Source organism: Ambystoma mexicanum, chromosome 5p (assembly GCF_040938575.1).
Source record: "Ambystoma mexicanum isolate Mex_15411 chromosome 5p, UKY_AmexF1_1, whole genome shotgun sequence".
In the NCBI taxonomy this organism is placed as follows: Eukaryota; Metazoa; Chordata; class Amphibia; order Caudata; family Ambystomatidae; genus Ambystoma; species Ambystoma mexicanum.
The window spans coordinates 956,404,095-956,416,305 of record NC_090930.1 but is presented as its reverse complement, the minus strand read 5'-3'; the positions used below and the strand labels follow the sequence as shown (position 1 = coordinate 956,416,305).

Here is a 12,211-nt window from a genome sequence, read left to right as displayed (position 1 = left end):
CACACGCACAGCAGTTTTCCCAGGCTACAACTCGGCCCACAAGCCCATGGCAAAGGCACATTTTTGGAGACACAGTGGGGGGAACCATCCCCCGCCCAAAAAAAAAAAAAAAAACCTTTTCCCTAAACACTTCATAATCCACATAGTGTACCCTAAGGCATTGGATGTTTCTGAGGGAATTTTTTTTCTCCTTTTTCTCGTGCTCCTCGCATCTCATGCCAGGTGGCACAGGGAGCACCACTGTGCCAGCTGAAAGCACAGGGATAAGCAGTCAAGATCATCAGTGCTGCACCAACTGAACAGGAAACGGTGGTGAGGAGAGATCCATCGCTTCCCACACACATACGGGGGTAACTCCAGCACCAGGGCATCATGGCAACTGGCCTTTCCACGCCCAGGCCTGGCACACCATCAAGAATTGCTGCATCGCTGACGCTGCCTGCGCCGTCCTCTCGACCTCATGGTGGGACCACAGCTGCGTTGGGGCCTTTTCGACGCGTACACTGATCCATCATCAGTGGGAACCCGCTGGATGCTGTGGATAGAAGTTTGAGATGGCGATGGACTGTAAGGGCATTACAACACCCAGGAAGATGAGGTCCCACCTTCTGCTCAACATGGGTGACAACGTCCTACGCATCTTCAACACGCGGGTCATCGGCGATGGTGCAGACATTTAACAACTGGCCAAAGACGCCCTCAAAGCACATTTTATGCCACAGTTGAACCCGGACAACGAAACATTCAACTTCTGCACCACAGTACAGATGGAGGATGAAACACTCGATGCATACCACAGAAGACTGAGGAAAGTTGCACTCTCATGTGAGTTCGACAACGTCGAGAAGGATATAAGACACCAGATCATCAATGGCATGCACTTGGAGAAACTGTGCAGAATGGTGTTGGGCGAAAAAGGGCATTCCTCTAGCCAGAATCCTTAAATATTGGCGCTAAAGAGAGCAGTCGCACGCGAGGGCAGCACACATGGGCAGCACACTACAGAAGCTCCAACTGGTGCCAACAATGGCAATAATAGCACAGATCACCAACCGCCAAGCACCGAGGGAGGAGTACAATAAGACAAACAGTTCATCATGGTGGGGCAACCGAGGATCCCGGGCCCCACCGAGTGTGGATGGTGTGGTGGTGCATGTCATGGAATAATAAACTGCCTAGCGCAAGGAACCACATGTGGGGTATGTGGCCGGAAGGACCACCACGCACGTGTCTGCAGACCATCAGGGCAACCTCAACGCCCACAAACCCAACCGCAACATGCTAAAACCCTCCCCTAGAAGAAGAAGCAAGCAGACACGCATCGCTTGGAGACTGCTAACTCGTCGACTGACGAATCTGGAGATGACGATGGTGACACAGCGACGGATGCGGGGACTGGGGGAACGAGAAGAATAAGAAGGAAATTCTATTTGATCTCAGCACTAGAGCACAGAAGCACAGAGACAACGAAGAGACAGAGAAGACGCAAATGCCTTGTGTCCATACAGGGCCAGGAGACACAAATGACGATAGACACCGGAGCATCATTAAACGTCATGCCGTCAACAATGTTCCGGACAGTGCATACCCGACCTGGCCTCAGGCCAACGGATACACTCCTGTTCGCCTACGGATGCAATGCTCAACTACCAGTGGAAGGACGTTTCAGAACAACTCCCAGCAGGGGCGATAGAGTCCTCCAGTCAAAGATATACGTTGTCAATGCAGGAATTGAATGCCTGCTTAGTGGGGATGCAGCAGAAGACCTAGGACTGATCCGTTTCATCTGTGATTTCACGGATTCAACAGACATCTCTGACCTACTGGGGAAGTACCCGGGCATCCTCAATGGCATCGGATGTTTGAAATCAAACTCATAAAGCTTCACATTGACCAGACATTACAACCCCGGGCGCTACGCCACTGAAGAACCCTGTTTCATATGAGAGACCTGGTTGAAAGGAACTACAAGAACTCGAAAAGGCTGGTGTCATTGAGCAGGTCACAGGACCAATGCCATGGGTCTCATCTACGGTGTTAACGAAGAAGCCGAAGCAAGTGGGGAAAGTCATTCCAACTCATATATCCATTTCCGCGATATTGAGGTCAGCAAGGCCAACTTGCACCTCAAATTGTCTTTGTCCATCTGCTGCCAGGGTATATATTGTGGTTGTCCTTCACTCTTTTCTAGCAAGAGGAACTGTGTCAATTCTACCCCCTGTCATGCTTACATACATCTTTGGTGGCAGTGAATTCTCTCGTCATACTTGCTCTTTTCCGCCCCTGTAAGGCTCTCAACCTTTGTGCATATGGAGTAAATTCATCTATGCGACATGGTTTGCCTCTGGGACGCTCAAGACGTCCCTCAGGTTCTGGCTTACTTTTCTCAGTGTCTTAATTTCAACCCCACAGTGACTCTATCTCAGATCTTACTTCCCTGGAGGGGCGACATGGCCTCCTACCTTCATCATCGTCACTTTCCCTTAGGTCCTCATCTGACCCCATGGTTCTGACGCTGTCATCGCTGTCCTCTTCATCTTCAAAATTAAGTTTCCTTAACATGTGTTTCCTCTGTCGTTTCACTGTTACTCTGTCTAGTGAATTGCTCTCCCCCTCAATGGAGACCCTGCTATACTCCTGCTTGTTTTAGGGGCATAGGAGCTATCTCTCCTTCTCCTATACAGTATCCCGTTTCTTCTTTGTATCTCCTCTTCCTCATCGTTACTTAGATGTGTTGGTCCTTTCATGATGTCTGCTATCTCCCTGAGGTGTCTTTCTCTACTTCTGTCTCTTTCCCATTCATGTCGCCTATCCCTCTCTTTTTCCTCTCTGCATCAAAGCTCTTTAACAAGCTCTTCTATTTCCAATTCTCTCTTCTCTCTGTTCACTTGCAATTGCCTCTCATTTTCTTCCTCTGCTTTTCTCATCGAACTTTCCCTCTATCTCCTTCTGTCTTTTCCTCTCTCCTTCCTTTGGATTCCTTTCCCTCCCATTTCAGCTGCTCTTGTTCCTCTTTCTCTTCCCTCTCTCTTCTCTTTGCCTCCTCCATTATCTCTGCCCATTCTTTCTCCTCGTCTTCTGTACCCTTGCGTTTCTGAACTTCCTCCTCTGTACTTTTATGATCGGCTGTATTCCTTCCGTCCAATTTGAGCATTATCTGTCCTCTTACCCGCTCGTTTGGCAGGATTGTCCCTTCATTATCCCCACTACATCCCATTATTCCTTTGTCTTTTCCCACCAGTTTCACTTTCAGTTTGCTGCACTTCTTGCGTATGTCATTTATAGCCTCTATTCTCTTGTTTGCGTTCTTTGCGCCACTAAGCGTGTCCTCGCTGCTATATGCAGGTGTTGCATTAATGTGATTGGTATATCCTGCCACTGCTTTTAATTCCTTCAAGGGGTAAAGTCCCAGGCTATCCGCTGTGGGGTCTGCAGTTTGATGAGGGGAAGGAGGAGCCATGAAGTCTTCGCACCCACATCATGCTTGCTCAACATCCTCTCCTTCTTGGGTTGGACCTCTTCCCTGTCTTCAAATATTTTCCATAGCTGCAAGATAGCTAATCTTTTACTCAATGTTTTCCCTTTGTAGGTCATGTGTTGCAGCACATATTTGGAAAGACTCCCCTCCAGGGGCTATGGCTTTGCCATTTTGCCCTCTGTATCGCAAGTCCATTCCGTGCTATACTTGCATATTTGATACCACGGAAGGGACTTGCATACATGCTTAAGGGGTGTACACCCCATGGTGGCACATCACTTTCTGACTGCCGATACATTCTTGACCCCAAGTAGGGAATTTTTATACGTTTCAACGGTTTAGGTCGAAATGACCGAAAAAAAGGTTGAAACGACCGAAAGTTCTAAAAATGCTACCACCAAAGGATCGAACACCAAAAGTTTGATCCTCTGGTGGTAGCATTAAAAAAAAACGGGGGCTGCTGGGGTGTCCCCCGCATTGCCCCGCTCACTATACTTTATGGTATAGTGAGCCTGGGATGCGGGGGACACCCCAGCAGCCGTCCGTGAAAAAAAATAAAATAAACAGGGGCTGCGGGGGTATCCCCCGCATTGCCCCGCTCACTATACTTTATGTTATAGTGAGCGGGGGATGCGGGGGCCACCCCTGCAGCCGTCCGTGGAAAGAAAAAAAAACAAGAAAAGAAAAGGACCCTGCAGCGCTAGTTCCCAAACACAGAAGTGAAAGGAAACTGGCGCTGCAGGAACCAGCGTGAAGGTGAAGGTAAGTGGGGTTTCTTTATGTTGGTGGTGTGGATGGGGGGGTGTTATGGGTGTATTGTGTGTGTGTGTGTGTGAGAGAATGTGTGTTTTAACAAATTATCGGGGCTGAAATGTCCGAAAACAAAGTGTTCGAACTTTTGGTCATTCAAGCACTTTGTTTTTGGATATTTCAGCCTCGATAATTTTTCATTCGGTCAAATCACTTGGATTTGTTTCAACCCTTTGTCAATTTATATATTTCACAATTATCATCAGTTCACAATCCAATTCTCGGAAACATCAAGCGTACAGGTTCAAATAGGTAAGATACGACATGGATGCACAGATTGGGATAGCCTCACCTCATGGTGTGGGGGGGCTACACCAAGTGTACAGCTACAAATAGGTAAGATACAGCATAATATGCATACACAGATTGGGAAAGCCTCACCTCATGGTGCGGGGGCTACATCAAGTGTACAGATACCAATAAGTATGATACGACATAATATGGATGCACAGATTTGGAAAACCTCACCTCATGGTTTTGGGGGCCTACATCAAGTGTACAGGTACAAATAGGTAAGATACGACAACACACAGATTGGGGTAGCCTCACCTCATGGTGTTGGGTGCTACATCAAATGTATAGGTATACATAGGTAAGGTACAACATAATAGGGATGCACGGATTGGGAAAGCTTCACCTCATGGTGAGGGGGGCTACATCAAGTGTACAGGTACAGATAGGTAAGATATGACTTAATATGAATGCACAGATTGGGATAGCCTCACCTCATGGTGTGGGGGGATACATCAAGTTTACAGGTACAAATAGGTAAGATACGACATAATATGGATGCACAGATAGGGAAAGCCTCACCTCATGGTGCCGGGGGCTACATCAAGTGTACAGGTACAAATAGGTAAGATAAGACATAATATGCATGCACAGATTGGGAAAGCCTCACTTCATGGTGCGGGGGGCTACATCAAGTGTACAGGTACAAATAGGTAAGATACGATATAATATGGATGCACAGATTGGGAAAGCCTCACCTCATGGTGCCGGGAGCTACATCAAGTGTACAGGTACAAATAGGTAAAATATGACATAATATGGATGCACAGATTGGGAAAGCTTCACCTCATGGTGAGGGGGGCTACGTCAAGTGTACAGGTACAGATAGGTAAGATACGACATAATATGAATGCACAGATTGGGAAAGCCTCACCTCATGGTGCCGGGAGCTACATCAAGTGTACAGGTACAAATAGGTAAGATATGACATAATATGGATGCACAGATTGGGAAAGCTTCACCTCATGGTGAGGGGGGCTACATCAAGTGTACAGGTACAGATAGGTAAGATACGACATAATATGAATGCACAGATTAGGATAGCCTCACCTCATGGTGTGGGGGGATACATCAAGTTTACAGGTACAAATAGGTAAGGTACGACATAATATGGATGCACAGATAGGGAAAGCCTCACCTCATGGTGCCGGGGGCTACATCAAGTGTACAGGTACAAATAGGTAAGATAAGACATAATATGCATGCACAGATTGGGAAAGCCTCACCTCATGGTGCTGGGGCTACATCAAGTGTACAGGTACAAATAGGTAAGATGCGGCATAATACGGTTTCACCGATTGGGATAGCCTCACCTCATGGTGTGGGGGGCTACATCAAGTGTACAGGTACACATAGGTAAGATACAACATAATATGGATGCACAGATTGGGAAATCCTCACCTCATTGTGTGGAGGGCTACATCAAGTGTACAGGTACAAATAGGTAGGATACGACATAATATGGATGCACAGATTGGGAAAGCCTCACCTCATGGTGCGGGGGCCTACATCAGGTGTACAGGTAGAAATAGGTAAGATACGACATAATATGGATGCACAAATTGGGAAAGCCTCACCTCATGGTGCGTGGGGGGATACATGAAGTTTACAGGTACACAGAGGTGCTTGATCACCTGACACTCATTGCAGATCAGGGTGTAGTGGCAGCACTGATCATCTTGGATATTTCTGCCACATTTGATACTGTTGATCACTCCATCCTGATCAGTCATCTGTCATCAGCTGGTGGTCGGATTCTGTTCTCTCATGGTTCCATTCTTTTCTCTCTGACCGCTTGCAACGGGTTTCACTTCAACCTTTTCTTTCTGCTGTTTATGCTCTGGTGTACTGGATAGACTCCCGGCTGGCCCATAGAGTCGGGTTTGCTCTGCAGTACTTTAAGACAAGATAGCTGCACCTTGAGATGGATGGGGGTGCAGGTTTTCTTACCAATCAATAAGGATAACTCAATGGTTTGGCAAAGGGGAGTCAGTTTAATGACAAGTAATGACAAGTACAAAAAACAGGGAAACATGGAAATCAACAGTGATGCGATAGCCGTTTCGCTTCAACTCCCAAGAACTTCATACAAACAGTAACATTTATACCCAAAACTTGTCATCATTGACGTGTAACACTAGAAAAGTTAAGATGCAATTCTATTGGTTGGGAAAAGGTAACTTTACTATAGGTACTATATCTGTACATGGTAACGGAGTAAGAGGATTGGGTAAACACTGTCAAGTGGGCATCTAAGCCCTACCTTCAAAAATGACTACTGAAAATGTCACTAAAAGTATGACGTCTCATTGGTTCTAGTAACTATAGGACCCTAGATTATCTGGTCCATTGTGATTGGGTTGGCTTCAACCCCATACATAAATCTCCACTTACAGAATGCAGAATGGTCAGCCAGGTGCAGGATTCCCTAAGATTCACCCGGCCTCCCCACAGTCAATCATTACTTTAGTGGCTATGTGTCAATTAGTTGGCTGTGGTCGGCCTCGAAACTGTATCTTCTTGTCAGAAAAAGTTATGATATCTCTGTCTGGGCGACAGCCAGGCATAGGTGTGAACCCGTGCCTCTTCTTGCTCGGATGGTCACGTGCTGCTCACACCGTGAAACTGGCTAGTTTTCTTCAATTTGTGCATTTAAGTCTTGTTCGGCTTGCCACCTGCCTGGGCCCCCTTATCTCGGCCTTCCTGAGATAGGCTGTTCTGTTCTTAAGTTTCGATTCCGCAAAGCTACTGCTTGCTCCGTCTATTGGTCTGACATTGGCTCTTCAGGCACGAGTTGCTCTTGCTGAGTTTCGATTCAGCCATCTCTTCTCATTTTAGCTGGAATACGAATCCTGTCCTGTTTGACCTCTAGTAACCTGAGTTAATTCTGCTTTTGTGTAAAGTGGACTCGCACTTGTAGAGTGTACTTCGTTGAGGTAGATATGTGTAGTTGGCGCTTGCCGTGGTCTATCTTCTACTAAGCATAGCAAGCTGCACTGTTTTCTTAGCTTTCTTGCGGTTTCAAGCATATGTACAGGCGTTTAGCTGGTTGAATGACTTCTTCCTGCTTTACAGCTTGAGTTTCTTTATATTTCAACATCATCTCTCCTTCTAGGTTCGCAATATCCTTATTCATGGCGTTTTGTCTCTGTGTGTCATCTTTGGGTCGTCTTATCTTCTATCTGCATGTCTGTCCAGGCCTTCGTGACGTCACCATTTGTCTTCAATTAAGGCCTTTTGCGTTTCTTCCGGGACAGTGTTTAAGCAGCCTTCATTTCGTTTCATTTGCTGGTAGGGTTTTCTCAATGTGTACCTTACTGTCCATGGTTGTCTGGTTATTGGTACTTCAACAGGTATTGTTCTTCTGATAGGCACTGGGCAGAGCCCTACTGCGGCTCTCTGCTGGTTTATTTACTCATAATACATCACATATCTCGGTGTGAATGTTCCTGGCACTTTGAAATGGAGGAGTGCAGGCTTTATTTGGGACCTCCTCTACACTGCCCCCTCGGGTCGATCGATCGACCACTTCCGCTTCCTCCTTTGGATTCATCTTACTTGGTTCATCTGTATTAATCTTCACTTCATCTTCTGGGTTCATTCCCTCTTCATCTTCTGGGTTTGTACATGATGGTTTGAAGAAGTGTCTTTTTGGAGTCCATATTTTTATCTCTCCTTTCAGACTTCCTGCTGTCCTAACATGTTCATCTTTGTTCCATGTCATCAGCTGACATTGTACATTTAGGCTGCAATAAATCAATTTTCCTTCATAATTTCTGCGTTTCTTGGATAAAGAAACTTTGTACCTTCTGGTGTGTGCATGCTAGCCTTCACAAAGTCTCTTATTTCTTCATCAGTCAGATCTCTGCTCTTCCACCCTGGTTTGACATCAATCATGATCTTCATCCCTATGGCTTTCTACGCAGTTTTCTGGCATTGCGAGATTATTATCTTGATGACACAAAATCCTAGTAATATCATTACTAGCAGGGCTCCTAGGAACTTGAATGCATCCACCATCCATTGTGGAACCCCTTGAAAACAGTGATCCAAACCAGCTGTCATCATCAACTTCGTCGGTTTCATTGATCATCTGGTTCTGCAGTCAGCCTACTTATGACCTCTGTTAAAGTTCAATTTCTTCATCGTGAGAAGGTGTAAATGTGCAACATGATTCTCCAATGTTTGCACAAACTCCTCCATACATAGCTGTGATCATGTCAAGTACATATCTGTTCTGGAGAGTCATCAGTCGGATGGCTCTTAACTCTTCCTTGATTGCATTGAATCCTTTTATTGTCGTGTTGATGGTTTGCAGTAACTCCCATCTGGATATCTGCAACCATTTAGTATTTACTCCAACTTGGATTCGTGGCATGAAAATTGTTGTGAACACTGATGAGGTGAGGCTGAAGAGCCTGTGTTCATATGGGATTGCAAGAAATGCTTCTTCTGATTTGGCGGAAAAGTAATTTTCTCTCTTCATTCGAGTTATCAGTTCCACAGATCTTCTCTTCCTCCGGTGAGCATCTGCTTTCGGGAAACTGTCAATGTTTAGGTCGCTTTTCGGGATTACTAATGCTGGAACGTGGACATTCACTATTGTGCATATGCCTCCCCAGTTTTTCGGCGGTCTGATGTATGCTTTGGGTCCACATGCCCAATAATGATCCATGATCACTGCAGTCCCATGAGTCATTCGTGGAGCCTCATAAATGTGTCCACAGTTCTGATTCTCTCACATCTTCCTCGTGCCATTGTTCCTGAAGCACAATTTCGGGCTTTTGAGCGGCACTATCTGCAGGGGGGCTCCTCTGTCTTCGACCCATGTCAGTAGTTTTGTAAGTTTAGGCCATAGTGGTTTGCACAGTCTTTGTGAGTTTTCGATGGCTTCCTTGCAGGATCCAAGGACCATCCATGCTCGGCAGATCGCCACTCCTTGCTCCCAACCGCCTGGTGAACGTACTGTTCCCCAAATCTGCATTTGGCCTCTGGTTTTCCAAATTTGAGCCTCTTCTGGAGTTTTCCCTTGGACATTCAGTTTCGAGTTTACTTCCCATCTTATTCCTGTTCCTTTAACTCCAGGCTTCTCGTACCTGATCACATGATTCCTAGTATGGGCTCTATTTCTCGTCTTAATGTCCTGGACATAATCATGTTCATCGGGATAAGTTGTTTTAGTTGCCTATATCAATGAGGCATCTCTTCCCATGAATTGGCCTCTGGTATTGCACATTGCTATGTGTGAGAGACAGTGTGCTGTTGGGACATCAATGTATACAGCCACGAAGATCTTGGACTTTCCCATCCTGTACGGTACAAGTGCACAAACAAAGCATTCTCCTTCTGAATTTCGTCTTCCAACTTATTTCATGTGCTGGTACCAAATGTTGTTTCCCAGATGTGCTATGCTGTCCAGGTAGTCGTTTAGTTCATTGTCATCTTCATGCATGCTTCTCTTTATTATTAGTGTTTTCATGTAGTTTGCTATTACTACATCTCTGAATGCATCTGTATGGCTCTTTCTTGCTCGAGGGTTCTTAGGTATCCTGGCCCATGGTGCAGGCTTCTTCATCTGTGCCATTTGAGTGGACAGGAGTCTAGCAGCTCTTTCCTGGTCCTCATGCATCTTTTCTCTGCTGCGTGCAAAGGCCCATGACAACCAGCCTGATACTGGTCCGGTATATGGCTATACTGTGGAACTGGTGCTTGTCCCTTGTGTTGGAACTTATATGCTGGGTAATGCAGTCTCTGTGGTTTTATTTTTCAGTTCCTCATGCAGTTTCCTCGCTCTGGCTATGTGCGGGAATAATAAGTCTACTAACATCTGCGTCCTTGTGGAGAGTTTTTCTGAGGCTGCTTCCATTTTCCTAAGGTTTTATGATATACCTGCTTCTGTTGGTCTTTCTCTTAATTCTTCTTGTTTTCTCCCACTATCTCCTGTGAAGGTTTTTATGGTAGGCAGTCTTATTTTCTCTGCTGTTTTTGTTTGTGGTCCTGCGGTCATTGACACTAGGCCTGTTTTGTGTGCATTCAGTGTGTGTGTGCGTGTAGTTGTCGGTGTTTCTTTTCATTCATTTCATGCCGACCCTGTCTCTGGCTTTCCTGCTCATTCGTTACCATAAGTGTGTGTATATCGCCATTAATTACGTTCATTTCAAGTTCATTTACTCTACCATCAGATTTTCTACGGGCTGGAATAACTATATATGGTCTGGGTGCTATTGTGGGTTTCATGCGTGTATCATCAGGTAGTTGCACTGAAATTGGAACGCTTCGTGCACCAATAAAGAATGCAGTTCTGATCGTTAATGACAGTAAAAAATTGATAAATACAATGCATAAGTACATTATGGTTCGATATGTAAGGCGACAGCATTTTCTTGCAGAGAAGCGGGGGTGCCTCTCTGCTTGTGGGAGGACCAGGTTGCTGCTCTGGACCCCCATCTCAATCATTTGCCAAAATGTCAATGTTATTATGCGCTTAACAAATGTCATCTTTCAAATATTGCGTTTGCAAGTGTTAGATGGTTCACAAGTGTCCCCCCTCTTGCGGGCGATGGATTGTCTCTTATTTCATGATACAGTTCCTTTGTTAGACTATGGGAAAAACAGATTATATAATACTTCAGTGAGCCCTTTTACTGTGCATGTTCAAAGTAGGTCAGCTCCCAGTCCACCCCTCGAATCTGCTTCAGTCCTGAGGACATGTTGGACACTGGTCAGTATGAAGAAATAGGGAAAATAATAACAACAAATATAACACATGGAGTTCTCGACTCTGCTCCCTCGATCTGTCCCTCAGCGGAAACATTCCTCAGAATCTCCTCAGATAATCTCTCTGATGGTTGGAAAGTTCCACTTGGAGTATGATTCCATGCAGGAGCATTCCCATCTGTGCAACATTAGCTGGATCTCTGATGAAGGTGAGGACGTCAACCTCGAAAGGTCTCCCCACCAACTCTGGAAAGTCAGTAACTAGGCGAAAAATGACATTGTGCGCCAATCTGCTGTCTTCTGGTGACAGGGACATTTGTCCTGTCTTTGCTTGTTTCAGGGTTATATGTTTTTTCCTTGATGTAAACAATATTGCACTGTCCGATCATAAAAGATGGCTTCAATGTTCAGTGTTTGTTGGGTCTTGAAGAAATGTACGTGTATCAGTTGTTCTCCCGACAATGGTTGGACAGTCTTCGATTTTGCGAAAGAATAGTGTGTTGACAAGCTCATTTATTTCCACCTGTGTTGGGAACATTTGATTCTCCCTTACTGTACTCAAGGAGTATAATAAATTGTTCGGCAATGACAGTAAGCAGTTGTATTATTATTTTTTCGTTTTCAGGATCTTGGAGAAAGTCTGTGACACTGGTGACAGGTATGATCTTAGAACTAGGTTGAAATAGGTGACAACGTCCTTTGTGATGTCTCTTCTGTGGGACACCATAAGTGATTTCGAATAAGATCTCGGTGCTGAAAGAATCGAATACTGTATTTGTTTCCAATGTAAATATCCTTGGTCAAAATTTGTCATAGTCTTTTTCTCATCAAGGCTTAAGTGTGCCTCAGTTCAAAGTTCAAAGTCAGCAGACTATGTTGTGGCTTATACGCGCAATTTTCTTCTTCACCCTGCAA

The 12,211-nt window shown here is 45.3% G+C and overlaps 1 protein-coding gene across 1 annotated transcript in view; it reads left to right on the top strand.

The window, feature by feature from the left end:
• Positions 1-12,211, top strand: part of SPMIP7 (sperm microtubule inner protein 7) — a 377,515-nt gene that overhangs the window by 241,315 nt on the left and 123,989 nt on the right. The window lies entirely within an intron of this gene.